This window comes from Leopardus geoffroyi, chromosome B1, assembly GCF_018350155.1.
Source record: "Leopardus geoffroyi isolate Oge1 chromosome B1, O.geoffroyi_Oge1_pat1.0, whole genome shotgun sequence".
Classification (NCBI taxonomy): domain Eukaryota; kingdom Metazoa; phylum Chordata; class Mammalia; order Carnivora; family Felidae; genus Leopardus; species Leopardus geoffroyi.
Window position 1 is genome coordinate 150,396,419 of NC_059327.1, and position 13,188 is coordinate 150,409,606.

Consider the following 13,188-nt stretch of genomic DNA (forward strand, 5'->3'; position numbering starts at 1 on the left):
TAGTCTGACTGTCAAACAAGATTCACTCACTCCCAACGTTAGCATATTGAAATCTCCCATTTACATTGCAAGTACACTTGGCCCAGCTGGATTGAGGCCATTCTCCACACATAGTTTTGGATTTGTTTTTTGTGATGGGTGGGAGGTAGGAGTGGGAGGGTGAGGAAGGATGGGAACTAGGCATAGTGATTACATGGTGAATTCAGCATACCTTTTTTTTTTTTTTTTAAGACTTTGCAGGGGTTTTTGAAATCTATTGCTTTAACTTATGGAAATGAATAAACATAACCTTACAGATATCAAGATCTTTCCAAGGTCGTCAGTAAGTAAGTGGTAGAGCTAGGAATGGAGTCCAGGCTTTCTGTTTCTCAACCCAGTACTCTTTCTGTTCTATCAGGCTAACCCCCCAAAAGAATATTTCAGGAAAACCATTTGCCTTCTTCTTTAGCATCACCAGATATACCTTTCCTCATTCCATTGGTTTCTCTTATTTTGATCGAGTGGAGTTTATGAATTTGGAAAACTACTTGGTCCTTAGGTTTAACCTGAAGACACAATTTTAGGGAGTCACAGGTGGCACTAAAATGCAAATGTTTTTTTTATTTTTTTTTATTTATTTTTTTTTTTTTCAACATGTATTTTTGGGACAGAGAGAGACAGAGCATGAACGGGGGAGGGGCAGAGAAAGAGGGAGACATAGAATCGGAAACAGGCTCCAGGCTCTGAGCCATCAGCCCAGAGCCCGACGCGGGGCTCGAACTCACGGACCGCGAGATCGTGACCTGGCTGAAGTCGGATGCTTAACCGACTGCGCCACCCAGGCGCCCCTAAAATGCAAATGTTTTATCTGCTTTTTGTTCTCTGCTTTCCTCACTAGAATACATTGTTTTTCTGCATGGCACTGATGGTAATTATTACTTCCTAGTTACAGCCTGTGAAGTAAGTGTACAGTATGCTCAGGTTAAAATAGTTTGTGAAAATGATTTGAATAAGTTTCCGCATAAATATTATTAGCTTCTTGGTAACACCAGGAGTCAGCTGTCCTAAACTGAATGGGAACCAGTTTGAAAGTATTCATGTTTTTTTGTTAAAAAATTTTTTTAATTTAGTTTATTTTCTTAGTTTCAAATGTACCATATAATGATTCAACAATTCTATACACTACTCATTATTCACCAAGATAAGTGTGCTCTTGATCCCCTTTATCTATTTCACAACATCCCCCCGCCCTTTTCTGGTAACCATCAGTTTGTTCTATTTAAAAGTCTGTTTTTTGTTTGTCTTTTTCCCCTTTGTTCCTTTCTTTCTTTCTTTCTTTTTTCTTTTTTTAAATTCCACATGAGAGAAATCCTATGGTATTTGTCTTTCTCTGACTGACTTATTTCCCCTAGCATTATACCCTCAGGTCCATTTTGTAAATGCAAAGGTCTCATTCTTTTTTATGGCTGAGTAATATTCCATTATATATATATATATGTATAATATATAGAGTTTTATTATAAAGTTAATATATAGTTTTATTAATTTGGTTTATCTTTTCAAAGAAACAACCCTTGTTTTCACTGGATCTGTTATTTATTTATTTATTTATTGTTTCTATTTCATTTATTTCTATTCTAATCTTTATTACTTTCCTTCTTTTACTGGATGTGGGCTGTTTGTTCTTTTTTAGTCCCTATAGGTGTAAGGTTGGTTGTTTGAGATTTTTCTTGTTTCTTGAGGTAGGCTTATACTGCTATAATCGTCTCTCTTAGAACAGCTTTTGCTGCATCCTGAAGATTTTGGACTGTTGTGTTTTAATTTTCATTTGTCTCCATGTATTTTTTGATTTCCTCTTTGATTTCTTGGTTGACCCTTTTACAGATTATTAGTATGTTATTTAGCTTCCATGTATTTGTGTTCCTTCCAGTTTTATTTTTGTTTTTGATTGATTTCTAGTTTCATACTGTTGTGGTCAGAAAAGATGCATGATATGATTTTAATCTTTCTGAATTTATTGAGACTTGTTTTGTGGCCTAACATGTGATCTGTTCTGGAGAATTTTCCATATGAACTTGAAAAAAATGTATATTACACTGTTTTTTGATGGAATATTCTGAATATAGATGGATGTGTCTGTAGTCTAATGTTCAGTTAGCATTTTAGTTGGGAAATTACAGATTAGCTTAAGTTGTGGATTCTGTTTTAGCTTCAAAGGTCATCTCTGGTAGTTCTCTGTTGGAGCCATGGAAACATAGGAGAATTTTTGTTTTATATGTGCTAGGTAAATAAGAGTATGATTCACGTGTATGGTGGAAATAAAAGTGCACCAGAAAATATAGAACCTAAAGGTTTTCTTGAGTTTGGCACTGATACCCTGGAGTTGTGTCCTCCAGCCAATGCCTGCGACTGAAGATGAAAGGGACATTAGGGCTCTCGCTTTGTCAGCAGTTAGAGTGATGTGGGGGAGGTGCAGAAAATGGCCGTCCGGATGTAAGAATAGAAAGTTAACAAACTAACAATAGCATCCCACAACAACACTTTGTCTCCAAGTAAGAAGTCGTATTGATTATATCTTCCAGGGATATCAGTAGTTTTACTGAAAAGAAGTAGGAACGATACACTTGCAGAGACTAGCTTCTAACTAAGAAACCCGCAGAACTGTGCCAATTTTAGTCTTCCTTTTTAAACTCGGCAGTTTCTCATGTTTTATGTCATTTATTGCCAATGTATACAAAATATTCTCCCCTTTAAAAGGTTATCGGGACTGAACTTTTGAATATCTGGCATTTTGAAAAACAGGGACCAAATGCAATCATCTAGTATTTTTAAGTGGCAGCTTTAAATATCATGCTGAGATACATTAATATTACATAGATGAACAGTGTATCTATTCAGCTTTTATAAAGATCTGTTTAACACAATGCAGTGTGCAAATGAAACCACAAGGTGGCAAAAGGATGACTCTAATCTCCAAGGCTTTTTCCCCCTCCAAACTAAATGATGTATTCTCTATGAGCTAATTAACCCTGTCATTAATTCAATGGAAGGGTTAATTAGTTAAAGCTAGGCATAATAGTTACAGTTTCCAAAAATATTTTAACCTTTTAATAATCTCCATTTCATTTGTATCCAGGGAACACCAAGGAATGAGAATTTGGCTTGCCAAGAATAAATCCACAATTCTTTTTGGTCTAAGAACTAGAATCTAACATTTAAAGTCGATTACAGTGAGTAGACACAGGGCTCAAATATGCTCAGATCCCCCTGAAATTAAAATGAATTTAATTGTCTTACATTTAAGCCCCAAATTCTTATGTAGAGAAAGAAGATCAAAGAAAAAGGAGCATTATTTTCTAGAGCGATTTTAGAAAAAGAAGATTTGCATGCTAGGTTTAATTTCCCACTTCAAATGATTGCTGAGACAGGCGAGGCTAGCATGTGGATTGGTGGGGGGTTGAGCAGGAGAGGGATGATGGACTGAAGGTGGAACTAATTGTACTATAAGTAACAACTTTTCTGTTGCATTGCTATAGCCTTCCAGATGTTCCCTCTTTAAATTCTCTTCATGAACCTGTAAGATGAGGAGTATTATTACCATCCCCGTTTTATAGTAGAAGAAATTGAGGCTCAGGGTGGTTAACCAAAGATGACCTAGCTAGCTAGAAGATAGAACCCAGGTAGTCTGGGTCCAGAGTTCATGCTTTTTAGCAATTCTATTTTACCACCCCTGAACACATGCTGAAATTAGCAGCATGACCTCAAGTTTTGTACTTTTATAAGCAAATGTGTTTCTGGGGCGCCTGGGTAGCTCAGTTGGTTAAGCGTCCGACTTCGGCTCAGGTCATGATCTCAAGGTTCATGGGTTCGAGCCCTGCGTCCGGCTCTGTGCAGACACGCTCAGTGTCTGGAGCCTGCTTCTGATTCTGTGGCTTTCTCTCTCTCTGCCCTCCCCTGCTCACGCTCTGTCTCTCTCAAAAATTAAATAAAACATTAAAAAAATATGTTTTCCACATAGTATAATGTTTAATAAACAATACACTGACACAAACTAACATATGGCATATACCATTTACATGGTAAAGTTAATGGTAGTTTTTATTAACATATGTTTCAGTGTAGCTGATTTCTTTTTACAAGGGAGAAAGAACCAGTTAAAAGCCAGGAAATCTAAGTTATTACCTGGTCCATTTAGCAAAAATTTCCCAGGAGTATGACCTTAGTTTTTGAAATTGAGACAGTGCTACATCTTAACAATTGACCAGCTGTTTTGCGCATCTCCAGGAACAAACTGGGAAGCTTTCCCAAGTTTATAGCTTTTGAACTGGTCTCTGCACGTATGAGTGAATACATGAATATGTGTGTCTGGATGAAGCTGGTCATACTGAGAAGGAGAGGAAACTCAACCCAACCTTCCTGTATCAAATAATTATTCCTATGAAATAGGAATCAAAATCACCCCCACTGTTGCTAGGGGGTGCTTATGAATCTCAGTAGGCTGGATGGTCTGCATCAATCTTGACTGAATAAATATTTTCAGTTCCTCTGATTGAAGATGGCAAACTCTGACTGAAACTACAAGTTAAAATTAGAAATTTGTATTTAAAAACCACAAAACTAAATAAGAGTGAATAAAATTTGAATAGTTAAACTCTGAAATGATTTTTTTTGCAAGTTGCTCACATTTATAATTTTGGAGTTATTAATACTTAAACTACACTATGACTTTTGGGTCTCTCTCTCTCTCCATATATATATGTGTATACACACACACACACACACACACACACACATATATATATATACACATCCATATCCATATCCATATCCATATCCGTATTTGATGAGGAAACTGCTGTCCTCAAGCAAAAATTACACCTGCTTTGGCACTGATGTCATCTGCCTATACCGTCTTCTCTTCCTACTTGTCGTATTAGCTTCTCCCTTATATTTCATAATGACATTGACACCTGCTGATGCTCTTTTCTCTCTGCTGCCATTGACCAACCAATGTCCACTAGACAACTCAGCCAACACCTAACCTAGTGGTACCTCTACCCCTGTGACATATACTTTTACCCACACTTGTGACATTGTCTTCATCTGGATGCTCGGGGATGAATCCCTGTCTGTCCTAGCCTCTGAGCCACTTACTTCCTTATGTGCAGTTTACCTTTTCTCTCATCTCATTGTGATCTCTAGTCTCTTGCCTTTCATGTTTTCCTAAGTCTAGATGTTAGGGGATTTTTCCTACTAAAAATACTTTTTTTTTTTTTTTTTTTTAAAGAGGCAGCTATATATTTTTAATCTAAAGATTGGGCATACAAGAAGCATTTTACATAATTCCTAACGGACGTACATCCCTTGCACAGTGTCTTTTAGTTTCTTATCAGTACCGTCTTCTCTTATTTTTCCACCAAACTGCAAATCTTATCTTGCAGGACTTGGGATCAATGTAAGTAAATTCTTCATTCTGCATTCATTCCTCAACTCTCAGTACTTTTTTGTCCTTCCTCAGACTCTATGGTATTGTATTTCATTCAGAACAGTCTTTTTTAAACCCAGTTTTACAGATTAGAAGCCTGAGGCTCACTGACATTAAAAGCTTTTTCATCATTCTCTGGCTAGAAATTGGTAGAGCCAAGTTAGGTTATCTGAGTTCAGTGACGTTTTTTCCTTATAAGATGTTAATTAATCTCAGAAAAATAATATACACATTTTAATTTATGTTAATTACATATTTTCTGAAATTAAAATTTATTTTTGTGATTTTTAGGAATAAAAAAATGACCAGAGTATTTAGCTATAATCAAGGAAAGTTGCATGAGTGTACATATTATACCAGCAGATGGCGCTCTGGACCTGTAATCTACTTAAATCAGTTTCTGACTAATGGTAAGAGTTTAACTTTATCAAAGAAAAAGACATAACACACCATCTAATTTATAGTATCTCTAGCAAATATAGCTCAGCTGTCACATGTAGCGCCTGCAAAAGTGGATCGGAATAAATTAAGGATTAGAACCAAGGCTCTAGAGGGAAAATTTGAGTATTTGGTCTCATTTTGGAAGTACCTTAATACGTAAGTTTTTCATAAATTACCAAACCATTTAGTACAGGGAATTTCAATCCTTGGTTTTATGGCACATTAGGACATCTCCAATTATCTCAAGATGTGCCACAAAAATCTTATAAAATGATTATGTTTCTCTTTGATGTAAGTAAAAATATAGATTTTAATGCTTCTAGGAAGGATAGGAAGCAACAACTTAGATAAATGATAGATTTAAGAAGAACTGAAAGAATGCTCTTGCCTATCTAAAATGTCTCCCTTATTGATTTGCAATAGTGTTCAAAATTAACATTTCCCCACACCTCTTCCTTACAGGTAAGGCTTTGAAGGACCCAGTAAACTGCAAATGTGTTATCTGGGTAGGCTAGACCATTACATCATTCAGACTTGTCAATACCACCACAACAGGAATTAGATTAACTTTAGTCATTTAATCACCTGCTAGTGATTTGAGTGCAAAGGGCAAAGGTCAGAAAATCAAATGGAAGAGAGGATTAAAGAAGATGTATAGCTTCGACTGAGGATGTCTCGTGCCCTGAAATGGCTGCTCTGGATACCTGTGTTTAGTTTTACACATTTTCTTTCGTCTCTTTTCCCACCTTCTCCCCTCCCCTCCCCTTCCCCACTTTTCCCTTCCCTGGAAAAAAAGTCACTGAGCCCTTCAGACTGCCATAACAGTGTGAAGGAATCCTCTTTGACAAGTATATGCTCCAGAAGTAGCTTGCTTGAGCCATCTTGCTAGTAGTTTCCTCTCTCATCTGCCTGAGAGGGCTGGATGCCAGGTTGAGGGGACTCCAGGAGCAAGAGTCCAAGGAGTGGACCACCATAAGTGGGAGCTAAGGGGGTGTTGGGGAGGATGGGCTGAGGCATATCTCTCACATCAAGGAACTCTGTGGAATAGAGGCCTTGGCAGAAACTCCCTCCACTCCCAGCCCTCCAGAAAAGGATGTACACATGGGCTCCACAGAAGAACCAGCATTTGGACACTTGCCACCCAGAGGGCATCCATGTCTTAGACCACAGAAGCATCCATAAATAAAAAGACAACACTTTTCTCTAATTCTTTTCCCTTGTTCAAAAAACCCAAGAGCTGGAAACAGAAGAGAAGGAGAGGAGGACTTATTTATACAAGGAAGCCCGTAGACTGAGGTGGTTCTAATACCTTAGCAACCTACTAAAGCAAACCAAAACCTAAGCCTGTAATGCCTCCAGGTTAAGAATAGAAACCTGAGGACAACCAGCCAACAACAGCCAATGAGGCTTTCTCAAATAGTGGACCTGCTCAAGCTATAGCCAGTCAAATCATTTCCTTGCTTTGCTTCCATCTCTGCTCTATAAAAACCTTTCCCCTGGCTCTAGTCAGTGGACCACTCCTAACCACTGCCAGTTTGGTACTGCTTGATTCAAACCTGTTTTAATATGCTTCATTATGAAGTGAAGGTCACACAGCAGTGCCTTAGTGTATCCCATCCCTTCCTTCCTTGCTTCCTTGCCCTTTTTCCTTACCCTCTGCTTTGACCTCACCGCCTCCCACCAAAATACTACCAAGGCTCTACCTTCCAGAGGCCCCAGGCTAAGATAGGATGCTATCTGTGGTAATGATGTAAATAGTTTTAGAAATCTCTGGGAATTTGCAGGCCATCAATGGGAAGTTAGAACATTTTCCAAGTTAGTTTCTCTCCCACCTACGGTTGTGAACACCTGAGCACAAGTGTATGTATGTTTGTCTTTGAATTCTTGGTCTGCAGTAGATTCATGGCACCCAGGAGGGACTCAACAGATGCTATAGCTGATTTTAAAGGGTTACATTTTTAAAAAAATGCTTTATTTATTTTTGAGAGAGACAGAGAGACAGAGCGTGAGTGGGGAAGGGGAAGAGAGAGAGGAAGACACAGAATCCGAAGCAGGCTCCAAGCTCTGAGCTGTCAGCACACAGCCTGACACGGGGCCTGAACCCACGAACTGTGAGATCATGACCTGAGCCTAAGTTGGAGGCTTAACCAACTGAACCACCCAGGCACCCCCTTAAACTAAAGCTCTGTAATATCTAAAAGTCATTCATGGACATTCTGCTGGAAGAAAACCTTATACTTAACTCAAAATACAAATTGATAAGTGCAGTTAGTCAAAGAGAGATTACTCGCATCATAAAATAGCCTCTTTAGAGAATTATACAAAATAAGAAAAAACCTCTCATAAAATTTGATTTATCAGAAAATTGGTTTATACAAATATATCCAGGATTATGTTTGTTTCTAACAGAAGCAAACCAGCTTATATACATGCTAGAGTCATTCATAATCAAAGATCACTTGTGACAATATTGAAATGTTCTATAAAGTGTGGACTTTTCTTGGCATATGACAGAGTATCCACATAGATGATGAAAATATTCACATAAATATGCATGGTTAAAACAAGCTGTTCAGAAATGTAAACCCTTTAAAAATGACCTGTCCTCCATAATGTATGGATTAATAACAAATATTCATGTTTATGTTCACTAATATGAAGTGCTCCTGATATACCTCATTTGTGTCCTTTCAAAGAGTAATCATGTAAGTTAGGATTCAGGGGCTTCTACCCAGAAGCATCAGGGAGGTTCAGCATTGAGTTCCTATTAGCTGGAATGCTGTCTGTCCCAAAGGTGGGATGAGCTTATCTTTTTCTTTTTTAAAATTTGTTTTTATATTTTATTTATTTTTGAGAGCAAGAGAGACAGAGTATGAGTGGGGTAAGGGCAGAGAGAGAGAGAGGGAGACACAGATTCTGAAACAGGCACCAGACTCTGAGCTGTCAGCACAGAGCCCGACGCAGGGCACCAGCTCATGGACCTTGAGATCATGACCTGAGCCAAAGTTGGACGCTTAACCAACTGAGCCACCCAGGCACACCACCCCCCCCAACCACCCCACTTTAAAAAAAAAAAATTTTTTTTTAATGTTTTAGGGACAAGCTCAGCTTTAATACCAGGCTCATCTGCTTTCAAATATTGGCTTTCAAGTTTTAAATGATAACTTAACCTCAGTTCAGTCCCCTCCTTTATAAACTAATAATAATGCCCTCCTGATCAGCTCTGGCATTGTTGAATGGCTCAAAAGGGATAAAGTATGCAAAAGTGCTTTGCAAAGTCTAAAGTGCTAGTTAAATGGGGATATTATTATTATTACTCAGGAAGAACACTCAGCTCATTGCTTAGTAATGGTGAGGCAAACAGTGTCACTAAATAAGACAATATAATGGTCTTAAGAGGCTCTAATTCAGTTTCTCCTTTTTATTCAAGCACACAATTGCATTCTAACACTTCACAGACAGCCTGAAATGGGCCCTGTGGAGGCTGATAAGGAAAATTAGAACAAGGAGCTATTTGCTCCCTCATTTTAATAACTGAGTCAAGGAGCAGGCACTTCAATACAAAAAAGAAGGAACACTTTCTCTTACTCAGTCCTCAGAAAGATAATGACTCCCTTACAAAGCAGGACTTCTATAATAAAGGCTGAGGCGGTGCTCAAGGAGTTTTCCCTGCGTTTGAAGAAGGAGAAAGACACATCACCATCAAAACAAAGTGTCTTCCAAGTGTAAAATCTGACTTAGATTCAGTCACCATTCACAGAGGATGGTCATTTTCATAGAATTTTTTTTTTTTTTTAATCACTCTGGATAAATGGGTCCTCAGTTACAGATAGTTGCTGGGTATCATGCCTTTCAATTGCATTCACCTTTATTTGTATATTGTAAGGGAAGAAAAAGTTTTTCTTGACCCTCTGAGGGTGTCTGGCTGGGTCTTAAAATTAAACTGGCAGAGATTAATAGGAGAAAAGCATACACATTTATATAAGTTTACGTGACACAGGAGCCTTCATTAGGGAAATGAAGACCCAAAGACACACACCTGAATATTTTATGCGAGGTTTGACAGAGAGTGGGCAGTTTTGTAGAAATACAATAGGTCAGAGTATCAGTTAAGGTAGTTAATGGCGGGAAATGTCCTTGTGGGGGACCCTTTGTCTTTGGAGATAAGCATGTTCCTTTCTTTCCTATAAGAGATGGCACCTTCCACAAGAGGATTTTGTCTTATTTTTAATATTTTTATGCTTATTTATTCATTTTTTTTTTGAGCGAGAGAGTGAGGGAGGGGCAGAGAGAATCCCAAACAGGCTCTTCACTATTAGTGCAGAGCCCAGTGCAGGGCTTGAACTCTTGAACCATGAGAACATGACCTGAGCTGAGCTCAAGAGTCTGATGCTTAACTAGCTGAGCCAGCCAGGTGCCCCCTAAGTGGTCAGTCTTATCCAGTGTTTCAAGATGAGGTTAATGTATAGCTGCTTTTGTGCCAAGTGACTATTTTTAATTCTGTCAATTCCCTTCCTATTCATGGAGAGTGGCTCTAGCATAGTATCCTTTGCTGACAAGGATGGAATCATGTTTAAAAAGATAGTTGCATACGGGCACCTGGGTGGCTCAGTCAGTTAAGCATCTGATTTTGGCTCAGGTCATGATCTCAGGATTGGTGAGTTCGTGCCCCGTTTTGGGCTCTGCTGACAGCTCGGAGCCTGGACCCTGCCTCAGATTCTATGTCTCCCTCTCTTTCTGCCCCTCCCCTGCTCACACTCTGTCTCTCTCTCAAATAAACATTAAAAAAAAAAAAAAAAAAAGATAGCTGGATACCAGCAGGCACTATAACTGTTAAACATCACACTAGTAAAGAGTCAAATTGGGACTTTTCCTCTGAATTCTCAGAGCATTTTAAACTTAAAATTAATTTTTTAGGGGCATATTGAAGGATCTAATTTTTATCAATCAGCTTTCTAGAATTTTTGTATTGCTCTTTCATTGTGTATTAAAATGTATTTTTTTTTTTTAATTATAAAAGTTTACTATAGCTAATTCTAGAAGTAGGAAAGGGATTCCTGGGTGGCTCAGTCAGTTGATCATCCAACTTTTGGTTTCGGCTCAGGTCATGATCTCATGGGTTTGTGAGTTCAAGCCTCATGTCGGGCTGTGTGCTGACAGTGCAGAGCTTGACTGGGATTCACTCTCTGCCCCTCCCCCACTCGTGTTTTCTCTCTCTCTCTCTCTCTCTCTCAAAATAAATAAATTAAAAAAAAATTAGAAGTAGGAAAAAATTAAAAGGGCCTGTAATCTCCCAGTCTAGAGACATTGGACTATGTTTTTCCATAATTTCTCTTTGTATCTCTGAAATATTGACAGCATTGATTAAAATGTACATATTATTTTATAACATTTTTCATTAACTGCATCATGACTACATTTCCACCAATAAATGCTTTGGTGAGCCCTTACTGATCTATGTCAACAATGACTTTTCATTTGTTTAACACTATTCTACAAACTTTATATGTATTAACTCATGTCCTTCTCAGAACAACCTATTTATAATAGTGTTACTATTTTTAAAAAGTTTTTTTTAATGTTTATTTATTTTTGAGAGAGAGAGACAGACAGACTCTGAGTGGGTGAAGGGCAGAGAGATAGGGAGACACAGAATCCAAAGCAGGCTCCAGGCTCTGAACTATCAGCAGAGAGACCAACGTGGGGCTCGAACCCATGAACCGTGAGACCAGGACCTGGGCTGAAGTCAGATGCTTAACCACACAGGTGCCCCAATAATAGGATTATTATTATACCCATTTTACAGATAAAGAAACTAAGGGACAAGAAGATAAATTACTTACCTTAGTTAATTCAGCTAATATGTGGCAGAGCCAGGATTTGAACACAAACTATGCTTCCCTGTTAAATTCTCTTTTCTATTCTCCTTCAAAATGATCCCAGACTTTATGCTTTCTCATCAAACCACCAACACTCTGAGGATTCCTCAGTGCTTTTCCACGTTTGGTGGCAGATTTCCCATGTTCCCCTTGAAGGGGAGCAGGCTATGCCACCCACTGTGTGCCACTTTGGCATGTGGATTATGCCACCAGGCAATCGAGATGATGTAAGACTCGGGGGAAAAAGTTTTATCTCTCTCTTAAGTGCCTAAAAGACTTTAGATAGGGGGCCTGGCCCAGAAAGAGAGCTATTACCAGAAATAACATTTCATCTGAAAAAGGTTTTATCTGGATGGTAGGGCAAATGGCTGATTACCAAATATTTGCTGTGAGCTGCCCTCCCCTTTGAAGCCCCAGGCCCTGTCCTATTCCTTAGCTCAGGATAGCATATAAGCCCAACTGCTCAATTGCCTTTGGGTCTCCTATTTTATGGGGCTCCTGTACATACAAAATAAAATGTGTTTTTCCCCTGTTAATTGGTCTTATGTCAACTGAATTATTAAACCAGCCGAAGAACCAAGAAAGGAGGAAGGAAAAATGTTTCCCGTTCCTCGTGCACAGCATGTCACTGCCTCTGCCACCTGTTGCTTCTCTGAGCACAGCTTCCTTCTGCCAGCTGCTGCTATCGCTCCCTCATCCCAGGCCTCTGAGAAGGAAGCCACATCCAGTCCTCGTCCTTCATTTCTCACAGCGCAAACCAGGCTGCCTCCTAGAGCAAGATCTTGCTGAGTCTCATGGAATAATATCTAGGAAGTCCAACACAAGGGCTAATTTAAACACAAGGGCTCCTTACTGCAGCTACTGTGTAAGCCGGTCCTCTAGGAGGGCCCTCCCTGCCTGCTGTACTGTGTGTCTCCATGGACAGGTATCGACTTGAAGAATTTCCATGTCTTCGGTTGGGATACTTGTCTCAGTCTGAGCTAAGTTCCTAATTCTCATTTTCTGTCCTAAGGGGCCTTTCTCCAGCATGGCTGAAGAGGAAAGTATCTGCTTCATTTAGAGAAGGCTCTATTCCCACCCATGGGGGGGAGAGGGGTGAAAATTATAGTAGGAAAATTATCTCAGCACATATTATCAAACATCAGCATATCTGGGGTTATTCAATCCTAATTAACACTGCATAAAGGACACCAATAGTCCAGCTTCGTTTCATTTTCTGTTTTTTTTTTTTTTTCTTGCATAAAGATTATTTCTACATGTGCTTTCTACAGTCCTGTGGTTCTTAACCTATATCGGTTATAAGCAACTGTTCAACACACATCCTTTCAGGTAGCAATTGATAGCACCTGAGCTATACATACAGAGATAAGACATAAGATATTCATAGACAAATATTTTCCAGCA